General features: G+C 42.8%; 1 protein-coding gene across 1 annotated transcript in view; it reads left to right on the forward strand.

The window, feature by feature from the left end:
- Nucleotides 1–843, forward strand: part of lrrc4.2 (leucine rich repeat containing 4.2) — a 24,265-nt gene extending 23,422 nt beyond the window's left edge. The window contains exon 4 of the transcript XR_008416590.1: nt 828–843. The gene's annotated coding sequence lies outside the window, so the exon portion shown is untranslated. The remainder of the gene's footprint in view (nt 1–827) is intronic.
- The last annotated feature ends 19,610 nt before the right edge of the window (nt 844–20,453 follow it).

Here is a 20,453-nt window from a genome sequence, read left to right on the forward strand (position 1 = left end):
TTTCATTGGTTTGATGTGACAAGACTCAATATTTTGACAGATGCTCTTTAGCCTGTAAAAATACATATATTAGCGGCGGCGTTGTATAAACTGCAGGGTTCAGACCTGAAAAAAGTCTGCGGTATTCAAATTGTTGATGATGACCTCTTGGGTGGAAAGCCAGAGAGGCAGGGCCTTGAGATCATTGTTTTGACAAAGTTGATGTTCAGATGTAGACACCACCATCGCTCCACACCAGGGTTTTCCCCAGCGCTTCAGCGCCTTAGGGGAAAATCATGTCGACATGTTTTTGTCAACATGATGTGTTGACACGCCCCCAGGCTGGGATGGAATTGTGGGGAGATCCCTACACTGTGGCACCAGGTTAATAAAGGCTTTGGTTCTAATGACTGAAAGCGCTGACTCCTTGGATGAAGCTCCTATCCAACACCAAACTTGTGCGGATTTGTCTGACTCTGACTTTGGACTTCAATGGAAACCCATTGCAGCAGTCGCGTGTGCCGGCCGAAAACCTTCAGCACTCCGGCTTAGTTTAAAAAATCTGTCAATATTTGCCATGAACAAAACCAGCAACTAAAGGCAGCCTTGGGTGCAGTCCAATGGAATGGAGTCTGACCGCATGCAGACTGACATGGCCATAGTGTGATCCAATGGCCCTTGTTATGTGAGCAACTTGCCAACAGAGGATAAAAACTGCCTTCACAATAAGGTACAATTTGACAAAAACCTACAGGGCATTTGGCTGAACCCGCTCATATATTTTCAGTCCTCCACGGCCGACCAAGACCGCTGTCATTATGAAAAGAATAATGGCTTTTTCTGGGCAGATGACTGGCGTCTGTGTGAGAGAATGGATGTGTTGACATCTCATCCAGTCGCGGAGAGTTATGACCGAACAGAAACTTTCTTCACTCAAAACCAAGCAGCCGAAGAGATTTTCTGGCCAAGAAATGTTTCTCTATTTTCTCTTTTAACACACAATGAACAGTGTTGTGAAGCCAAACACACTTGTTGCTTCACTCAAACAATTACTGTCAAGAGTATTGTCACACTTCTATTATTCATAAAATCTGAAAAGTTTTTTTGTTTGTTTTTAATCCAGTGTAAACTCTGCACGATGAATTATGCAAAAGAATATATTGAAATGTAAAAAGTTAATGTATGCACTGCGTTGATATTCATGCATTTATGTCTATATAAAGGCTTCCTGCTTTATGCTTTGCTGTGGGGAATCGAGTCATTGATATTCCAAGTAGTTACTTGCCACATTCAGGAAATAAGAAGCTGCTCATGAAACACAGCCAGCCCTTTGTACTGACCTCTGTCTGACTGTCCGTCCGCCTCGCACTCAACGGACTCACTGAACACGACAAAATGTTGACAACCTTCAGCATTTGTCGCAGTGTTTTTTTTAAATAGGCAACAATGGGATTAGCATCTTCCCCCTCTTAAAATAAATTAATAACGGTGTCTGGAAGATGGAGTCATGGGAGCCCTGAGACTGTTTATTCATGTACCACCCTGGGAGCGCTCACAGGCTCACGTCGGAGGAAACACTTTGCACAGCAGAGCTCATCAGCTGCATATATTACTGTGAAGGCAACGCTGTTCACTTTGGAGTCCCACAGAGTGAACACTACTGATCATCATGAAGCGCACACACAAACAAGGCAGCGCTCACACACGCACTTCAATTCCCTTTCCCATTTCACACCCACCTACTACTCAAACCTCCCCAAACTGCCTGCTCTTCTATCTTGTTCCGCCGTCTTTAATGTGAAGAGCAGGGGAGGATGTTAATAGGCAGGAAAAGGTCAAGGACAGCAATTCATGTCCTGCTTAGGCCGCAGAACCACCTTTCCAGCAGGGATGATAGTTGCTAACGGTAGCGCTGCCAAATCCACACGCACTCTGTTTCCTTGCAGGAGTTTTTGCTGCAGTTCCTGGTGGCTGAAAACTGACAGAGTTTAATAAATACCTTCATGAATGAGTCGCCTGATCTGTACAAGTTGACCAGCTGATATCATGACAGAATGGCTGCACTACACATAATACTCCATGTTGAAGGGGTTCCTAAAAAGAACACGTTGGCAATGAGCCCAAATAATGTATATATTTTTGTTTAAGCAGTTCATATTTAAAGTGTAAATTCACTGTTTAGAATTTCTGAGATGTAGATTTAATGGCTGCCTATATAGCCAGTGGTTTTGTAGCTCAGGTGAACCTGCCACACACCTAAGGATTTTCAAAAAGCGTTTGTTTTAAGTCTCCTGTTCATTGCTTTGTCTGTGATGTCACTAACTGACCCCTCGCCGCCCTCCACACATGTAAAGAGTCTGCCTCACCACCGATCCAAAGGCTCATCCTTCAAACCAGAAAGTTCATGTGATTAAACAACAGGGAAACTGTGAAAGTTTAAAGCACACATGGCAACATGTAAGGTGTTTTTTTAACGGACTAATCTTCAAAGAAACACTACAATAATGAAATGGTGGATGGAACAATTATCAACAAATATAAAAACTCCCCCTTTGCTTCATTGTTTCTCTGTTGTATCTATTACGTTCTGTGTCACAGTCACAGCTGTCCGCACGCAGGGAATGGTTTTTGGTTGTAAATATTGAACATGTTTAACACTTAAGACTCTTCTGACATAAGGATTCTCTTATTAGAGTTAGGGAAAAGGTTGAATACGTTACAAGATTTTATATTGCGCACTCCATGGCGGGAATAAAACGGGATGACGGACTGACTCAGGACCGACTCAGGACTGACTCCAACTGGAATAAATCGGTGGGGTCTTGCTGAAGAAATAGGTCAATAAGCACTCAAAACCAAGAGCCGTTTTAGGAGTGAGGACTCTGCATAGTGAAGAAAGAGCTGAGCCAAAGGATAAAGATCTTGATTCATCTTTTCCTACTTCCCAGGTCACGCCTTCAGATAGGGCCAGAACTGACAAAATTGTAGATGCAAGTGCCCAAAATGAGTTTTTTTGTCAAAGTGGCCGGACTCTTCCTTTGAACTCAGTCGACTACGAGAGACTCTGAGTAGAACCTCTGCCCGTTCAGGTGCCTTACGATGCCTCCTGAAAGGTTCCATGGTGAGCTTTTCTGGGCAAGTCCAAGTGGAACAAGCTGGGATACAGTGAAGAGAGACTGTCTCCCAGTTTTAGGAGTAGGACTCTGAAGGTGGAGAAAGAGCTGGGTCCAAAAGGCTAAACACCAGATCGACCTGTTCCTACTCTCAGTCTTCAGATAGGGGCCAAAATGACAAGACTGTAGATACAAGTTTCCAAAATGAGTTCTCACGGCAGGTAGCTGGACTCTTCCTTGAACTCAGTCACCTACGAGAGACTCTGAGAAGAACTGCTCCCAGTTCAGGTGCCTGTACGATGCGTCCTGAACAGGAGGGAGTCTCTTGCTTGGCCTGGAAACCTTGGTCTTACTCCTGAATGGTTGGTTCACCTGCTCCTAGCTGATCCTATTTGTACTTTTTACATGAGTGTTTTGGTTGAACAGGAGCCCTACACTATCAAAAATGCAGTAACCAGCCTGCTCAAAACTGAGGTCACAAAAGCAATATAAACCTAAGTGAGTGTGACCCACTGTGAGTGTCGACCGCAGACGGAGCGAAGGACCTTCACGGGGCCTGGCATGGACGTTGTAGTTTACATGCTCACACCTTCCTGATGGCATAAATTTGTTAGCTGACCCAGTGAGCTGTGAATATCGGCTTGTGCGAATGGCACATTTATGAACTAGTGTGACTATTCACACGGGTATATCACAGGAACTGCAGTGTGAAAAGGCCCTCGGACTTGTCTGCAAAAAGCCCCAGCAAAATCCGATGCACTTGTTCCACGAAGTTAGTGCTTTAAGCTAATGTGCTATATTACTTTGAGCTGTTAAACAAGCTCACTTCTATAGGGTATGCAAATCAATTTTCAGCACTGTGCCACGAGCCACCCACTTGCTAACAAATAGACTTGCTCCTTTTTTTGTGTGTTTTTGTAAATCATTATGCTGAGGGTCTGACTGACAGACGACCCAGCCTCTCTGCTCCCCCCCTCCCTCCCCTTCGCTTCTGTCTCTCCTACTCTCTCATTTCTGAGCTTCCTTCTGCTCTCATTCTGCCTGTCAGCATTAAACCACACACACACACACACACACTCGCAGAGAAATTAGCAAGACGAAGGCGAGCTCCAGCAGCTTTGACTCTCAACGTGTGTGCGCACGTAACATCCTAAATTGGGTTGCAAATAATTCCTGAACTTTGCCGACATCCATGAGTGTTCTATATTAGTTATTCTTAGTCCCAAACTAAATTTGTAATGCACAGAGGGCAAGTGCTGCGCCGTGCTGCCGAATATTAATGATGTCGCAGTAATGTCTTTGTTCAGGGTTTATTCACTCCAACAGTAATTCTAAATAATTACTCATCTCATCAGTCAGCAAACAGTTCAGTTCCATCAACGTCTACATGCCACGAGAAGCTTGTAATTAAACTAAAATTCAAACGTCCGTGCAGGGAACGTGCCGCTGGTTATGAAGTGTTTTCATATTTCAACCTATGTCTGACTTTTCATCTGCAGCGTTCATTCTTCTTTGAAGGATGACGGTACTTGCCGACTCTCACGTGCCCTACAACCATTCTGGCACTTATTCTGCCGAGCGTTGGCACAAGTGTGTCACTATGTTTGACACGATTGTCCCTCCGTGTTTCCTTCAAGTGACTTCTTTGCACATTTTGTTGTTATTCAATATGACTACACCTCAAAATAAAAGTTGTTTAAGGACGAGATTTTCATGCCCCTTGTTTAAAAAAAAAAAGAATATATATATATATATATATATATATATATATATATATATATATATATATATATATATATATATATATATATATAAAATGGAGATATGTACATAGATAGATAGATAAATAGATAGATAGACTCATCCTTATTTTATTTTATTTTAGTTTAAAGATTAGTCAGATTATACTGCAATATTTTGTGTCTAGATATAAGATGCAACTCGACTGAATTAAGGTTGATCTAATAATCTAATAATAATAAGTCCAATTTATATTTCTTAAGCACATAGTATTTAAATAAAGAAATAACATCTATAGAAAGGGAGGCGCTGGAACTGAGGAAAACCAACAAAAAAAGTAGTTGAAAATGCTATTATTCGCAAGGAGGTCAAAAGATATGGCAAAAGTAAAAGCTTAAAACTCAACTAGAAATTTCTGATGGACCAATGACAATGATTTTTAACTATTTTTAACTGCTGAATATACTGTACCTGTCAATAGCTGCCATCAAAATGTGACAAAAACATGACACATTAAAAAATAAATAAGTAAATTTACATCATTCCACAAAAAAATGAAATATATAAAATACATTAAAAATAATTACATTAAAAAATATATGTGTGTGTGTGTGTATATATATATATATATGTTATATATATGTTGTAATGGGTGGTGAACACTATTAAATGAAAGCAATTTTTATATTTCAGTTTAACAGGTGACATTTGTCTCATGGTTCCTTCCACCCAAACACAAATGTTCACCATCACATCTGAGCTTTCCTGTCAGCTTCTCGACTCTCTCACCAACGAAGCTTTCAGTCAGCGATTCACCACTCGTCTTAAATGGAATCCTTCCACCCCACCATCTCAATTCTGTTGAGGAGCCATGGAGGCTGTTGGTTCTGCAGTTTGTTGGGGTGATGCTGGAGATGAGGTTCCATTGAATGGGGACAGCACATGAGGGGATAGGGAAAAGTGTACAGGTCAAGACAGATCAGAAGGCAAGAAAATGTAGTCCAGTGAAGGACGGAGCAGCAATAACAAGCCTTTATTCATGTCACCTTATTGTGTCAAAAGTGTATATGATACCTTTCCTTTTCTTTCCTGCCGCTGACTGCAGTGGTGAAGACTCCTTTCTCTCCTCATCACAGACAGGAAATTACAGTATGATAACATTTAAATAAGTATTCTAATGTGAGATAGCGGCGGAAATCACTTTAATATAAATGTAATAATGCAAACTGATGGAATTTTCTTTTTTAATAGAACTATTTTCTATCTCACTTTGTGTAAAAGTACATGACAGGATTTTCAGGGATCATTCAAATTAGACATAATATCGAATTAGGATGATGAAGTTGAGGAAGTTCTGTTTGACCCGTGGGATTGATTCAATCTGCTGCCATGCAATTTACTGCTGACTTAAATATCTATTGATAGAGATTATTGAGACGCAAAGATGATTGGAAAGTGTCGAATGTACGGATGTAATAAAGGGTTTTATAATAATGAATATTTCTAGTTAAATGAAGTGAAGACAAGTAGACAGAGATATGATTCTTTCAAATGTAATAACATTAGTGAATAAAGACATTTTTCGAGAGGTGTCTAGATATAAGATGCAACTCGACTGAATTGAGGTTGAAAATCTAATAATAATAACAACAATAATAATAACACAAGTCCAATTTATATTTCTCAAGCAAAAAAAAAGTAGGTGAAAATGCTAGCCGTAGCACGGAGGCCAAAAGACATGGCAAAAGTAAAACCATAAAACTCAACTAGAAATTTGTGATCGACCAATGATTATGACTCTTAACTATTGACAATATATTTGTCAATAGCTGCCATCATAGTGTGACAAAAACATGAGACATTAAAACATAAATCAGTAAATGGCATTAAATTATTCCACAATCAAAAACTGAAATATATAAATGTCTGGACATAAAAGAGCAATTAAACTCTCAACTTTTTATAAATAATAAGGAATAATAAACTGCAAAATTAAAAACACATATGACAACATGTAAGGCGTTTTTTAACGGACTAATCTTCAAAGAAACACTACAATAATGAAATGGTGGATGGAACAATTATCAACAAATATAAAAACTCCCCCTTTGCTTCATTGTTTCTCTGTTGTATCTATTACGTTCTGTGTCACAGTCACAGCTGTCCGCACGCAGGGAATGGTTTTTGGTTGTAAATATTGAACATGTTTAACACTTAAGACACTTCTGACATAAGGATTCTCTTATTAGAGTTAGGGAAAAGGTTGAATACGTTCCAAGATTTTATATTGCGCACTCCATGGCGGGAATAAAACGGGATGACGGACTGACTCAGGACCGACTCAGGACTGACTCCAACTGGAATTAATCGGTGGGGTCTTGCAGTGAAGTGTTTGGTAATATATATCTGCCTACAAACTGAAGAAATAGGTCAATAAGCACTCAAAACCAAGAGCCGTTTTAGGAGTGAGGACTCTGCATAGTGGAGAAAGAGCTGAGCCAAAAGATAAAGATCTTGATTAATCTTTTCCTACTTCCCAGGTCACGCCTTCAGATAGGGCCAGAACTGACAAAATTGTAGATGCAAGTGCCCAAAATGAGTTTTTTTGTCAAAGTGGCCGGACTCTTCCTTTGAACTCAGTCGACTACGAGAGACTCTGAGTAGAACCTGCAAAATTAAAAACCATCAGCAGCAGTTTAACACTTCTGTCTATATTGTTAGTCCATATATACTACTGTATATATATATATATATATATATATATATATATATATATATATATATATATATATATATATATATTACATATGTTGATGTTGTTTAAAGTGAAGATTATTTGTAATACATTGCAACACGATACATTACATTAAACATGGTGTTTGACATAGTAATAAGGCCTGTAATGTTTGACCTTTGCTTTCGCCGGACCATCTCTCATGCTGCTTTGTAACTGCCATATTATGTGCCCTTCTGCTTTGTGGTCAAAACAGGCTACAAACTCAGTGAAGACCTTTCCAGGGTTTTCTTTTTTTTTTGTCCGACACTTAAGTTCTCCATTTGTCACCCCAGCTGACTAGAGACCAGCTCCTCGCCTCTCATCAAATTGGATTGGCTTCAGCTGTGAAGAAAATATTTTACCAACACGGGACACCCCGCTATTAGATTCCATTTTTCTAAAGCGCTTTGGGCGCCTTCGGGGAATAAAATCTCTGAATGATTTAATAGAAACGTCCACACGTTGCATGAGAAAGACTTTCTAGAAAAAAAAAAAAAAAATCTTTGGAGAAAAATCCTGTTCCTCAGCAGCTGTTAGCCAGTCAAGCAGTAAGTGCCCATCAGCGCTCAGAGGATTGGGGTTCTTTCATGGGGTTGGGGTTAGCGCATGTGAAATGTGCCTGAAAAATGAACAATGTCCTTGATGGCAGTGTTTTGGATTTTCAGCAGTTCTGGGAGCAGTCACTTGGACGGCCATGAAACTATGCGTGTAATACTTTTTATTGGTGCCTTTCAAGTATTAAAACTTGTGCCTCTAAATGTGCCTTTCATGTCGGTGTCCAAAAATTGAATCGCTATAGTTGTGTCATGTGACATCCAGTGGTAAGAGTAGTATCGTCCAAATTCTCTTTTCGTGCTAAAGTCTTTATTATTCTTAAAAAGTTTGTTTCTTTATTTGGGTTGTGCAGCAGAGGAACCTGCCCTGGGAGCCCAGTACCAACCAAACCAAATCTGATACGGACCGCCTCTTGTGTCCGTCAGCTGGATCAGATTTGCTCCCAGCAATGAGAATATCTCGTGATGGACTTCAGCTACACAGGCTTTTGCTGAGGCTGCGGCTCTGGCTACGAGCAAATCGTCGAATTTAATTAAAGATCAGAATGCTTCTTCCTAATGTCCCACGTGGCCTGCTCCATGACATTCCTGCCAGCTAGGAAACCAGCCCGACATGCCCACTCCTCTTGTTAGTCCCCAGACCTCAGACGTTTTACAAGAATATCCCCTCACACATCTCCTTCTCGAATGCAATTAACTCAACGGTGGATTCAGTGAGCCTCTTTAACAGCGTAGTTTTTGACTCAAACATCTTCTTCCAGCAGGTTGCCACAGCAAGTGCGCCTCCTTCACCTCTCTTGCGCTGTCACACCTTCAGGTTCTCATTTACCACATCCACAAAAATCACTGTTCGTCTTCTTCTTCTCCTTTAACTGTACCTGGATCATGTCTTGCTTTGTCTCCAAACATCTCCACACAGTATGACTTGTCCCTCTGATATACCTACCTACCTGTTCTGGCCTTCCTAGTCACTCCCAATAACAACCTCAGTATCTTCAATTCTACTGCTTCTTAAGGCCCATTTAAGCTCACTTTATGTATGAAATTGTACCCGACAGTTTCAAACGTTGATCACATAATTCTGAGTTCTTTACATAGGTATTGCTCAATATATCCACCAGGGGTAGCCGCCCACAGTCAAAAATTTCTAACAACGGCAAACTCCAAAACAAAAATGGCTACTGTGGAAGTATTGATAATATACCTCTTGCACAAAAGAGGGAACAGAGGCAGCGTTGTAGGAGGCGGTGGTCAGTGAGGCTGTTACATATATCGCGACTGGAGGACAGAGAATTTCCGCCATTGTTATGTCTTCTTCATGCCTCATTAAATAGTATCGGGTAGTAACAGCAACACTGCCCTCCGCGGTTTCTGGTGGTACTGCTCCGTTTGGTCTGTATCCGTAAGCTTTGTGGAAACGTGCAGGAATTCAGACAAAATCAACGCAGAGCACGGACAGAAGGATTCGTCTGTATCCAGATCCGTATGGAATTTTGAGTCTTTGCTGCTCTCGCTACTCTTCTATTAAGAGTACCTTCACCTTGAGCTACTCTTCTGTCAGCAGTGTTTCCAACTCCTCAGTAAGGAAAGTTGCTATTGGTCTTCCTCAAAGCATAAAGTCATCACCAAATTCGCACCAAATTTGCTTATGCGATTCATTTGCAGACTATGAAACTTCAGTTGCTCAGACTGACACCCCTCTCCGTTCTTTGGGACGGAGCAGACCAAGGAAGACCGGCTTTTCATGGACCAGAAAGTTGGTAATCGCTTTGTTTGCGTCAAGACAACAACACTGTCCATCTGAGATCACCACACCACCATGCCTGCACTCTCTTCTTAGCCTTCATTTTTCCTTTGCCCTAAGACATGTCTTGAGGTTTCTGCTTCAAGGTTTGTGTTCAGTTGGACTTGTGAAACATACGTAACAGGATTTTTAGGACAGTGCTGTAAATGTGGCCTCACTGGATCAATCGATGAATCGACACATGCTGACCTGAAATGATTACTGACTGTTCAGTTTCTCTGGAGCATCATGAACATGGCTGCTGGCAGTTGGTCTCCCGAAATACTGCTTCCGTGATTAAAGAGACACCAGCGTCTAATCTCAGTTCATTCAAAGTAATTATTTTGATCAACGCTAATTAAAAGATAATAATGAACGAGAGTGTTTGCTGTTTGTTTATCCTGCTGCCTGCACTACAACCTTCCACTGAGGAAACACCTCAGACGCCATATGTTTTTATTTTCCCCAGTAGAAGCTATTTGAAGCGAGATAACTGAATCCCTGTGTTAAAACAAATACTTAACAGCATCAAAATTACTGCACGAAATACATCAAAGTTGTTGTCTCTTTGATTCGGCTTCTGGCGCACGATGAGCTCATCCAGTGGAGGTCACACGTGGCTTTGAGTCTAGAGAGGAGTCTGATGGATTCGGTTCCTGGACGATTGAAAGTGTCCCACAGTTCAGACTTTTTGGGTGGTTTTGTCTGTTGTCCTCCTCCCACACATGAGTTCAGAGTGAGAACTTTGGAACGGACTTCATTCTCAATGCGTCGTGACCATGTTGGCTCAGGCCTCTGTGTTCCATTCATATCTATGTCCAAACACAGTGTCTGAATATGCCCCCAGTATTTTCAGATCTTCGACCGGGACACCACCTGGACTTCTCTGCCCTCTCATGGAGGACGTCACCCCCTCCTTGCAATGGCCTCCTCTGCCACAGCTCACACCGACCCATCAAAAAAGCGGGATCACACTGAAGCTATATGGTATTAGTTGTTCAATATGGCTGTTCTGCCTGACTAACAGCTTCATGTACATTTGTCCAGGGTTGTGTCTAATGGCAGATTTTTTTTTACGCCTGTTAAGCTCTCCACAGTGAACATCAAGTGTTTGCTCTCTCTACTTGCTCTTGCTCTTATTTCCAAGTGACTTGTTGATGAGAGCCGGCGAACAGCCCGAGCCACACTGAAACCCGCCCACACTCCAAACAGAGTGTTTGAGTGTGCGCTGGTTTGTCCAGATAAAAGACCGAGCGCGGCGCTGACGTACAGTTCTCGGAGCCGTGTGATTGTTTGTATCGTGATGAGTGCCGCTGTGAATGCACTCACTCCAAGTTCAGGCTCGTGCTGCTGTTATTCTGCTGCACTGCAGAGGCCTGCTCCGCATCTAGCTCACAACTTTAGAACGGTTTCCCCGGCAACCAGGGTGTCTGCACATGGAGAGCAACCAACTTCCCCAGATGAGAGCTTTTGTCAGTACAGTCACGATCACTTGGCGAGAGAGAGAGAGAGAGAGAGAGTGAGACAGAGAGATGGGAGGGCACGAAATAATCTAACCCATTTATCACTGATATACCTCGGCCAGGCATAAATTGCTATTTGTCCAACAAAGTGGCCAAACCGTCCCAAGTTATAGTAGTGTAGGATCTCTTTCAAACCCGGCTCTGGCACACGGCTCGCTCCTCAGCCATGGGGTTTTCCTGAACTTCCAGTTTGTCGTTACCGTGACGCTCTCTTTATCTGCGCTAATTGGTGTTGCATAAGATGCTGGGGGGTAAAACCGGCACCGCCGCCGAATCTACCGCAGTATCTCATCTTTGCCTCCGTGACCTGGGATACCACCAGCGTGCTCCTTTTTACTCGCTTCTCCTGCTGCAAAATGTGACTCATAAGACAAGACGTATGCTGGAAGTGGCGTTTAACAGCCTCGCCGCCGGAGGTTCACAGGTCTGGCTTGGAGTGTCGGTGTGTGGCGTGTGCATGCGCTCCTCGTGCTTCCTTTCCTTGGGCACTCTGGTTTCCTCCCTTGGGGCAGAAACATACAGAGGTGAATTGCTGACTCTAAACAGCCTGGGGGTGTGAGTGATTGCCTATATGTGCGCTGCGATGGACTGTAAACCTGCTCCAGGCTCCAGGCTACCCTGAACATGAATCAGTGGTCCCAACTCATTGCATTGTGAAACACATTTTGAGTCGGAATAGTTCCAAAATTGTTCCTACTGCAGGAAATCTGCCATAGTTGTGAAGCATGTGCCGCCCTCTTCAACAGCTTTAGTCATTTATATGAGAGTATGGATTATTTATTTGACATATCCGCATGTGACTGTTTGCCATAACCACATCTGCCATGTATCCTGAAGCACAAAATGTTGTCTGGGATTCTGACCTTAAGCTCTTGTAGGCCAGCTAAAAATATATTTGGACCCCCTCAAAATGTGCTCGATTCTGCGGCTCTCGGTCATCAACATATGAGAAGAGCAGCGTAGGCCCGAATCAGATTGCATGCAGTCCAACTTAATAATAAATGCTCCTCCTTTTTATTTCACATCCACCTGCATCACCATATTACAGTGATGGAGTGAAGCACGGGGCCAGCAAACCACAAGTCTGAAGCGTTTCATCTTCTGCTCGGCTTATCTGTCAGTTTAATCCTGGATTGCCGTTTTCCTCATCGCCTTGGTAAAGGCACAAAAGTGCTTAATGATATCAATGCTGGAGCGTATTTTTAGAGCGCTGTTGAGACCAATTTTAATCATCGATTTGAAAGCAGAGGCAAACCGATTTGTTCATTTACGAAACATCCATGACAGGAAGATTTTTTAAAACCTTTTTCTTCCTCTCTGTCTCCGACTGGAGCGGCCAATTAAAGGCACTGAAACTTAAATATAAATCAGCAGACCAAACTGAAAATATTGGATTATGTGTAAAAATGACGGATGCAACAAATATTCGGCCGCCGTAAATGTAGTGCTTTCAGCGCTGAAACAACAAGGCAGAAATATGTTGGGAAAATTGACTTTCGCATCCTATAGCGACGATAAAGGCAGCCTTCAGCTTCGCATGTTGACACCATCGGTTTTCAATAAAAGCACTCATTCTACCTTCCGCAGCAGCATGAATTGTAAAAAAAAAAAATTAAATATTATAAATAAGTATATAAATATATAAATATTAAATTAAATAAATAATTGGATCTTTAGGTTACGTAGCGCCCCTTCATTCTATGTGTAACAATATATCAAGTGCTATCTAAAGCTTTTCCAACGGCCATTCGTTTTCGTCACCGTAACTTCCGCTACTGTCACTAAGGAGTAGAAATATCAACTGACATCCAATATGATTCAGTGAAGAGAACTTAACCGTAAATCATTCACTTTGTGAGCATGTCTTTGGGCTGTGGGAGGAAACCGGAGTACCTGGAGAAAACCCACGCAGACATTGGGAGAACATGCAAACTTTTACCCACAAAGGTCCAGAGCTGGATTTGCACCCTCAACCTTCTTAACATAGTAAGTGGTACTAATAACTGACATAATAGTTATTCACTGTGTCGGTTTTCTGCCTCGGTTTTTGGGTTTCGGTCAAAAATTTTCATTTATGGTCCATCCCTGAAGTTAGAGAGTGAAAATCTTTAGAAGACAGAACAAGAGAGTTTGCGTTCTGTCCGCTACCGTAATGGACAGAGATCAAAGGACGTAAAGAAGAGATTGGTGATAATGCAATCCAATTTACCTTAAGTATTTGCTGTAGCATCAGTGAAGTCTGTGAATTTTGGTGAATACTGCTGTTGTGTTAACTAATCTCATCCCAGATTTTATGGCCTATTTTGTGAAAGAAATTCAGATGGACCCAGACGTCCCACTAACTTTAGACCCGCCCTCAGCAGATTGACCAACTTTTCCATTTCAACTTTCGCCAGATTTAGTCTGGGAATGTCCCTCTTTGATGCCCATATGCACTGAGAAAAAGCAATCCAGCTAAGAGAGAGAGAATGACAGGGGGTGATTTTGCTTAGATTTGATCCACAGTGCAGCGTTCCACAAGGGATTGAAGGTTTTATTATCTGTATGGGATGATGTAATGTCAGTGGTGGATCAATAATCTGCAGCACAACGTCGAGCAGTCATTAATAAACGGCCTTTACCCAGAGAAGTCACTCTGTCGTTTTGTTTGTTGGGGCTCAAACACGACCAGCCAAGCTGCGGTTTCATAAAATGAGTGAGGTTGAGCTGAAGCCAAGAAAAAGGCCTGTTCAGTTTCGCCGGCTGTTCCATTCGCCAGAAGAACCGTGGCAGCAGTTTAAACTTGCTTGATGTCTGTAAAATGGATTTCAGTTTGTCCTTTTTTTTCACCAATTTTATTTTATTTGAAAGACCGAATTAACGCTCAGAATAGAAGCTTTTTTTTTTCTGGACTTCCAAATGTCCGCTGGGCTCACACGTGTCGCAGAACCCGGCCGCACCCCCTCACATCTCCTGTGCTTCTGTCTCGCTGCATGGTCTAAGATGTATGAGTCACCATACTCAAAGGCTCTGCTGCAATTTAGCTTTTCTGTTTCATTCAAACGTTCTCTCATTCTGTCTCTCCACCCACTCACACAATTTTTTCTCAATAATGTCGGCGTTCCCAGCTGACCTCTCCTCTCATGAATAATAATGATTTCGTGTCTGCAAACATCGGTCATTGAGAGCCGGGCAGCGGCGGTGCATCTGGGCATTGTGCTGTCGCTGTAATATTTTAATAATACGATTACGATCACGACACGGAGCAACAAGGGGCTGATGTTTGTTCTCATTAATATTAAACTTGATCATCAGTCGGTCTAATGGCACATTCGTGTTTGTAGGCGAGTCATTACTGCCACTCACAAGCTCATAGCTCTTCATTACCGTTAATAAGGACAAACCTTCGCAGCAGCCACAGTGTTTGTTACGTTTTGTGTTGGATTTTGGGGGCAAATCTGACGATGTGAAGCGCGTGAGAGCGACTCCGCTGCCGGCCCTGGTTTTGTCACGTCAAACCTAACAAGGTTAAATTCCAGCCAATGTAAATGTACACGCAGTGATGAATCGAACGCGTCCTCTTTTTTCTCCGAGCTCCCACTAAGCTGCCGCCTCTTTCTCACCTCAGATAGGCACTATCTTAAATTGTGACCCAGAATCGGAGACTGGTGGACACGGCTAGGCAGACACTTTAGTAGATAAGGATCACATCTCTGACATGACCGCTGCCAATGACATATACACACACACTCACCCACAAAGTACCGCACACACTCAGCCAGCTTCACACATCTCCTCAAAGTCTCAAACGCAAAGGACAAAGTGAATATTTTCAACTGCCTCACATCGATAGCTTTAGAGTCTCAGCAGAGGAATATTGAATTTCCACAATGGCCAACTTTCCTAAAAGATTTGAAGACACATTTTGTGATCAGCTGGAGGTATAACAAGGTCATCTGAAGAGGTTATGTTTTTACTTGCGTTGACCTCTGTCTATGACCACCTGCTGTCCTGTTGAAGGTCATTGCTATGAACATGTTTCAAATGTTACAGATCATATTGAATAAATGTACATTAATTAAATATAGGGCAATAAGCCTGTGTCCCATTTCAACTGCATTTAAGTGCAGTGTGTCCCAATAGTCCGATGACTGAGGGCACTCGCTGTTCACCACTTGAAATGACCCCTTCAAACCAAAGGAGCTCCGCAGCTGACTCGAAACAAAGTGGGAATATGAAGTGTGGATAGATTTCCTGGATACCAAAGTCAATGTTGGATAGGACAATTTAGTAACAGGGAATACTCTTACGTTTATTTACTTTGACTCACAGCAATCCAAATGGTCTACTGTGACCGACAACATGAACAATACAACATGTATGAACAACAGTATGTTTTTATTTCTTCTAAACAAGCAACATTCGGCTAGCATCCAGGCTAATGTTAACATCGTCACACCTGTAACTGATCGATCTCCGCCCATTTCTTGTCCGTTGGTTCACCAAACCAGGTGAGATTATCAGCGCAAGAGGTTCCAAAAACGCTGGAGCTGGTATTTCCAAAATGTCCCCAACACTCAATATGCAGGAAACAAAACACAGCACGGCAACCAGTGACACGTCTTTACGTGTAACGTCATGTAGTGTTGCCCCAATTCTTAGGGCCACTTCACTTCGTGTTCAGAGGGCACTTCATAGTGGAGGGCACTCAAAACCAAGTGCTGGTGTTAAGTGCTAGTGTTAGGGTGAGAAATGGGACACAGCCTAGTATTGGGTTGAAATCATTCTCACTCCCTCGTAGCTTGAAATAGGCGGCTTTTGTGTTGAACTGTAGCCTGCCATATTAAGCCAGCTGTGCTGCGTGCTGACGTCCTGTATAGGTGCTTCATTGGAATCAAATATGCCCCTTCTGTGTGACGTGGAGGTTGGGCATCAGGGATTTCAGCAGAAGGGGAAATACATGATCCAATAGATGGCCGACTTACATATAGCATATTTCATTATTTACAGTGGAAGCTGTGGGATGAGCCTTCAATTGAACGTTTGTTGTGACAAGGTTAAGTGAGGGAGTCACTTTTTTATCCCATTGTAAGTTGGGTCAAGATCATCAGTCACCTGTTTCATCACTTCCTGACCAGGAGAGACGGAGGTTCACTCAAACAGACAAGCACTTGAGGCCTGAGAGGGACGCGCTAACCCTTAAAAAGAGGATCAAATTCTTCCCTCTTCCTCATGGCTGATGTGAAGTGTCAAGCACCCTGGGAGATTGTCGGACACGTTGCTGTGAGAGCAAAATGAAGCCCCAGCTGTGTTGGGCGATCTCGCCTCAGGCAGGACCGTGCTGAGCCAGAGATAAAAGCACAACAGGTTCACCAGCTCCCGACCGGGACTCGCCAGAATCTGTGTTGGCTGTACCTCATAATTAAAATGTCGGCTTTCAATCCTGCTCCCTTGTTACTTCCCCATTACAGTATTGAATAAGGCGGTTTGACTGTTTTATTAATATTCAGTTCTGGAACACGCCCACGGTGCCGTTACTCATGTTTAGGGGCATCTTATTTTGTCTGCCTGGCTGGTGGATTTTATCACCTACACCGAAGGAATGAGTGCTTTGGATTAAAAGCCTTTCGCAGGGTATGTCCCTCTGTTTTTGGTGCACAGTGGAGATCCCTCTCTTCTTGCCTTGGACTTCTGAAGTTCTGTCAGAGACCAGGTGGGACTGCACCGTGAAAACAACAGAAACCTCGCGGAGGGAAAAGCGAGTGCACCTCACTAGAACCAGGCCGGTGCCGTGTCCGGCAGATCTGATAATCCGGTGTCAAGTGCAGGAAGCGGTCGATTCTTTCCAGCGGGCAACACAGGCTGGTTGACAGGCCTAATTGAAAGAAATGCATGACACCAGGAAGTAACCGACTAAAGCAAGAGATCTTGACAAGTTCTGCAGAAATTCAGTTGTTTTGCAACTTCTTATCCGCCGCTCTCTGATGAGACGCCGAAGGCTTCACACGCCAACATTTTCATTGTGGTTGCATCAGCAATGACGAACTAGATGACACGTCCTCATGCATATATGTATGGGACACCCCCTCCCCCCCTCCCCACCTGTAATCGTCCTTCATTTTCATTTGACTGAGGAGTGTTTTTATAGATGTCATAAGGGATTAAGCATTCCTGGCATCGCACTTAGACTCAACATGAACACTTTTAATACAGCTCCGCTCTCAGCCTTCTAGATGGGTGTGTGTGTGTTCCCCAGCCTGCTGCTCCGCTGCAGATTGACAGTAAAGAGGTTGTAGAGCAGAGGAGACGTGATGAATTGACTTTTGAGAATGTTGATTGGAAATGAAGAGCATCAATACGTTTCTCACAGCACTGGAGAACTCGGTTGAAGCCACTCGATACAGTGGATGAAATGGCCGATAGTTTTCTCAGAGCTGCCTGTTGAATCACGGTTATTTATCGAGTGGCAAACAGTTAATGGATTGGATGTTTGTAAACATCTTTGTTTCTATAGACAACATCCCTTTAAATCGTGACGCCACATGTTCGCTTCCACTGGCTTTCAAGGGTCCCTCAAAGACGAAAGCCTGATCTGAAGGACAGGACCCATGGAGAAGTTTGGTGACAAAGTTAGGGAGGCCGGAAGGTTTGGAGCGGACAGGAGAGGCACATGTAGAGGGACCAGGAAAAAGGAGCCGGTAAATGAAGGTATGATGGGGACAAATGTAATGCAGGAGGATGAGTGAGGTTGAGGAGACGTTTCCATCGCCTGACTTGAGGTGAAATCGCTGCGCCTCATATCCGTCCTTTTCAATGAGCTTTTTTCAGTTGCTGGTGAACTGCTGGAGAAGAGTTACTATACTGTCTGTCGGTCATTCAACTGTTGCTTGCATTTTGGAGTTTTAAAGAACGGTGTGACTACTGAATTGTATGTTGAATTTCATTCATATAATTTTGTAACTGCTGAAACCATCCATCCTCATCTGCTCATCTGTTGGTGGGTCGCACCTTCAAGTGGTCGCACCAAATGCCTTTCTCCCGGGGAACCTGCCACCTGCTCCTGCATCCACCTGGGGGATCCTGACCCAAGGCAGTGAAATATATATATATATATATATATTCTGCTGGCCGTGCCTGAAACACCTCAGAGCTTTGCCTTGTGGCTCAGCTCTCAACAGTGCAGTAGAGCGACTGCAATACTGCCCCTGCGAGGCCAAGTCGCAGACCTATCTCCAACTCCCTTACCCCATCACTCGAGAACAAAACCCCAAGATACTTAAACTTCTCCACTTGAGACAGGAACTCATTCTTCACCCGGAGAAAGAGCGATCCGTCCTTTTTCCAAATGCTGAAACAGAAGTCCAGAACATGAAAACTGTGCCACTCTCACATGCTGTCTCCCATCTACAGTAGATAAAGTTGATGCACCTCTGTGCTTTAAATGAAAGGAAGGTCCATTTCCAGCGGAATCTTTGATGAATCTGAAATGCATCACTTTGTGGAAGCAAGGATGAGGGCTAAATGACAAGAATGGGCTGATAGTGTATAGACCATTGAGCACTCTCATCATCTCAATGACCTGACCCTCGGATCCTTTCCGACATAGCCACACCCCGGGAGTATACACTCACAAACACACCCCCACATGCACTTACACACATGATGAATCAACCACACTGTGTTACTAGGCAACTGCTGTGGCCAAACCTGCGTGCATCCTGATCGCACTGCCCCAAGGGCTGACAAAGATGACTGTATTAGTGAGCAAGAGTGTTAATGTGTGGGCTCTTCACACCCCTGCTTTTAATTTTAACATCACCGTTTCTGGCCTCGCAGTTACGTATACTCCCTTTCCTGCTGGAAGTTTTCATTTTGAGGCTCTGGTTGAGACAGGGACCTTCAGAGGTTTTATGTCTATAGACCTCAGCTGAATCTGCTGACTGCTGAAGAAGCATTTTGTTCACCGGAGACATCGTAAAGCACAAAACGGGCTAAAAACGCTGATTTGTGAAGGTGTGTTTATTGTTGAAAGGATCAAAGGGAGAAAATACCCATTCACCGGGGTGCTTTTACTTCTCTTCAGGTCACGCTAACAGCTATATTTAAAGCCCAATATCCAGTCACTCATTTTCTATTGCTTATTTCCCTGTTGAGGTTGCAAGCAGCTGCAGCTCAAACCAGCTACCTCATTGAGCTTCTGTGAGGTTTTTGAAATTGGAGTATTCCCGCAATTCTGCATTCAGCATTCCAGTATTCCAGTAAGCCTGTGTAGCGACTTTCCCGCCATGCTGCCTGGAGAGATCCTTCAAAAATGTCATGATAAATGCCTCCTCGCCACCTCCCAAAAAAATGTCATGAGTTGCAAACCGCAACTTCAAGAATGAGGCCGTGCATCCTTCACCACTGATCCCTGCTGATCATCTGGCGGAGGCACTCGAGCACACTCCATGTTGACATTTTAACAGTACGCTTTTGGACTGCGAGAGAAAATCAGGATAGGAGCAGAGGCGGATCGATGAACTCCACGTCTCCTGCGGGGGCTCATCCTCTGTCCAGCCGTCGTTTTCTCTGCTAACAAGTTGAAATAGTTTATCAATAGTCACTGTTGTGCTGTGGAAATCACAAAGACCTGAGTTTTCTGGGCGGCAGGATGTGTTTTATTTCTGGAATTGGATGATGACCAAAATGGCAACATCTCATTCAATACACAATCATACAAACTATAGGATAGATCAGTGGTCCCCAAACCTTTTTTTGCAGTGCCCCCCCTTTTGGAGATGAAATTATTTGATATATATATATATATATATATATATATATATATATATATATATATTTTAATTTATTTATTTATTTATTTATTCTATACAGTTACAATATATATATATATATATATATATATATATATATATATATATATATATATATATATATATATATATACAGCGGCTCTACTCCAACTCTCTTCCAAGTGACAAAACTCCTCACCCTATCTCTAAGGTAGAC

The sequence above is a fragment of the Synchiropus splendidus genome, chromosome 14, assembly GCF_027744825.2.
Source record: "Synchiropus splendidus isolate RoL2022-P1 chromosome 14, RoL_Sspl_1.0, whole genome shotgun sequence".
Classification (NCBI taxonomy): domain Eukaryota; kingdom Metazoa; phylum Chordata; class Actinopteri; order Syngnathiformes; family Callionymidae; genus Synchiropus; species Synchiropus splendidus.